Raw genomic sequence first — 3859 nt, 5'->3', positions numbered from 1 at the left:
AAAACCAGGGGACCGGGGAGATGGCTCAGTAGAATAAGTGCTTCCCTGATAAGCGCAAGGGCCAGAGTTCAATCCCCAGTTCCGCAAAAATAAATAAATAAATAAATAAAAATTAAAAACCATCAGTAGCCATGGGGATGTGGATCTTGGGCACAGACGAGAATCTTGAACTGTTTCCGGCCCACCTACCTCTCCCTTCCTGACCTGTCAGGACATCCTGCCTCAACTCCAGCTGCGGTGGGCTCTGCTGCCGGAACCCTCAAGCTTCTGTCACCGGAGGTTTTCTGCCATAATGGATCTCAGCCTAAATTGCCTTTTTTTTTCCCCCTTAGAAATTGTTTTATTTTTCATCAGCCTCATTCCCATTTTGCTGAAGCGTCGGCAGAACGGCTCAAGACCACTCGGTGGTGGTTCCTACCCACTCAGTGGCCTGCGTGGTGGAGGCTGCAGACCAATCTTCTGTGGCCGGCTGAGCACTCCAGTCTTCAGTAGGAAACTGCTGAATGGGCACAGAGGGCACCTGCACACCCTCGGACCAGTCTGCGACCTCATGCTGAACAGCAGTGAACTCCAGAGCTGGTGCAGTCCATTACCCTGAAATTCCTCCTTGGTCACAGCCTTTTCAGCAGCAGCCTGCTCTTCTTTTTCAATCTCTTCAGGATCCCAGTAGAAGTAGAGATCAGACATGACTTCCCACGGGTGTTCACAGGAGATGGTGCCACGCATGCGCAGCACTTCCTGGGCCACCATCCACATCAGACCCACAGAGTGAGCTCCCTTATTGTTGCACGGGATGGCAACGTCCACATAGCACAGAGAATCTGTTGCACAAAGCAGTGGTTGGCAGATTGACGTAAGTTGCCTCCGTTAGGGGCTGGTGGTCAGCCCTGGGGTCAGTAACCACCAGAAGACGTGGCTCTCAGAAGGCTGCCTGGATCTGGTTAGTGAAAGTTCCAGGAGTGAAGTGGTCAGCGATAGGAGTAGCTCCAGTGGCAGCAGCGCACTTCAGCACAGCCCGCTGGCCGGTGCTCCTGAAGGATATGACGCTGACGTCAGCAGGGTTTTCAATGGCCACTATGGTTCGAGCTGCAGGAGCTTCTCCCAAGTCTGCTTCAGATTTATGATATAGATTCCGTCACTTTTCCTTTTATAGATATACTGCTCCATCTGGAAATCCAGGTTGGTGCCGCCTAAGTGGGTTCCTGCAGCAAGGAACTTGAGGACGTCCTCCTCAATTTGCAGGACATCAAGGGCTCCAGACATTGAAGTTATGATGGGAATCAGGAATGCCGTATGGACTCTGCCGGGCAGCACGGAAAAGGCCTAAATTGCCTTTTTCTAAAAAGACAATGATTAGCCAGGTGGAGAGGGACTCATCTGTAATCCCAGCACTCAGGCGGCTGGGGCAGAAGAATCACAAGTTCAAGACCAGATTAGGAAACGTTTGAGGAATTATCTTTAAAAAAAAAAGTGACTGTCCCTGAACGTCAACCTCAGTTCAACAGTGTCTGGAACCTCACGGTTCACCATGAATTCCTGTGAATCATTTACTGTTTGGCCACAAAGGCAAACTATAAACTCCAATGAAGGTGACTAAGGTCTATGGTACTGTGCCTTACCCCTAGCACCTGTTAAGTGTCTGGGATTTAGCAGGTACATAATGAAAATTTACTAAGCGAATAAAGGGGGAGAGCAACATCCTGCTTTTCAGCTTGGGCCTAGGCTGTAATGGGCTGCTGAGTAACCTGTGGCTGGCCAGCGCCAGCTGAATGAGTTAGTCAAGGTAGTTCTGCTCACCCTTCAGAGCCACTCCTGAGGATTACACAGCCTTCCCCAGAGACGCACAACACAGCATTCCTGCCCATTCTCAATAGCCAGCCCTTTCCATGGCACCACTTCAGCGGGAATCTCTTCTCACCTATGAGTGGACACCCCACCCACAGCAACTGTCCAACCCTTCTTCTCAGCATCTCCCCTTCACATGTAAATCTGTCCTCGAGGCCCCATTTTAATCAAAATTGCAAACATATACCATGCACACCGCCACCAGCAAGCATGCCACACCTGGAGAACCGACTGCCTTCACCCATCCTGCGCAGTGCCAAGTACCTCTTCCTCTCACACAGGCACCTCACAGCCAGAACTGAAGACCTACTGGGTGTGTGGTGCACATCTGCAGACCCTGCTACTTCAGGCAGACAAAGATCACATAGGCCAGGGGTTTGAGGCCAATGAGCAAAAACAGCAAGAACCCAGCTCAACAAAAGAAACTAGTTCTGCTCCTACACCTGACTACACCTCTGCATTTGCGAGTGAGCAGAAAAGGCTGCAAACACTTGAGCCAAATCTAAGTCATCTGAAGTTTAGTCTGTCCCAGAGAATTCCACAAATGGACAACTTATTCCACCACACGGAGCAGCTCTAGGAAATAAACTAGCTTCCTAGTAAAGCCGTCAGCAGAGGGTATGATGCAAAGAAACAATTGCATTCACACACATGAATTAAAAGCTTCCTACCAAGTGAGACTTTTGGTATTCAGCACTTCAGGAAGGGACCCATGATTCATGTACCTCGTTGCCAGCAGCTCCAATTTGCATGGAGTCGCTCCCACAAGCTTGAACCACATGTGTAACTGTCCCATCTGGCAGCCTCTATCACTTTATTTTTTTTTTTTTAATATTTATTTATTTATTTGTTTATTTAGTGTGTGGCCAGCTCAGCCCACCAGGGGGCGGGCCTGGCTGGCATGTGGTGCTGGGGATTGAACCGCGGTCCCTGTGTTTTGCTTAGCTTAGCTTGTTCTAAGTAGGTGCTTTAGACCACTGAGCCATCTCACCAGCCCCGTGTATCACTTTAGAAGTCTCTGAGTACAATAATCAAAGAAAGGCATGGTTCTGCAGATCAGATCTCCTATCACACAGGTACTTAAGACACTACAGTGGTGTAATTGCTAACACAGCTAAGCTGTGGTACAGCAGTTACGAATGCATGTTATACAGACCACCAATGGCAATAAATGTAAGACTTGCATGTTAAAATTTAGGGAATTATTGATAAACTTCACAAATACAGATTTAACGACATAAATTTGATAAATGTAATATTTTAATTAGTATGAACAGTATTAATACTTATTTGGGTAGAAATTACCACATTCAAGCAACTCGAGTCAGTCCATTTAATTAGTAGGTGATTCGCCGCCGGGCCGTGCTGGCCCTGCTGGCCCTGCCCTCGGGGTGCACGGAGAAGGCGAGTGAGACTGGGTGCGGTGGCACGTGCCTCTACGTAGTAAAACCCTGTACTAAATACGTTACAAAAAAAAAAAAAGATAATCAAAAAAATTGTATTAGTAGAACAACCAATATAAGTGACTAGAAGGGCTGGCCAGACAGCTCAGCGGTTACATCCCCAATGTGCTATGCTGGCGGCCCCACCTCTGGGGCACACTGAGATGGTGACTGAGACTGAGCATGATGGCGCACACCTGTAATCCCAATGCTTGGGAGGCTGAAAACAGGAAGATCACTAGAGTCTGATCTGTGTAGTGAGACCCTGTAGACCCTGTACTGCATACATTAAAAAAAAAAAAAAGAAGTGATTAGAACTATGGGTACCACCGGCGGTTCAGGCCACCCAGTGGCAGTCAGGCCCCGCCCTGGTGGCTTGAAGGGCAGCAGTGTGTGAAGCCAGCCTGACAAGGGCAGCGTCAAGACCCCATGTCATGCTGTCTCCACAGCCAGCAGCGTACAGCTAGGAAAGACCAAGCCTTCATGCCAGTGGTTAAAAAGAAATCTTTATTTTACAAAATTAAAAACATAAATAATATTTACAACATCTTAAATACCAGCTTATAACATTT

This window comes from Octodon degus, unplaced genomic scaffold (assembly GCF_000260255.1).
Source record: "Octodon degus isolate 3935 unplaced genomic scaffold, OctDeg1.0 scaffold00029, whole genome shotgun sequence".
NCBI classification, from domain to species: Eukaryota; Metazoa; Chordata; class Mammalia; order Rodentia; family Octodontidae; genus Octodon; species Octodon degus.
Note: the sequence above shows the minus strand (reverse complement) of the source record.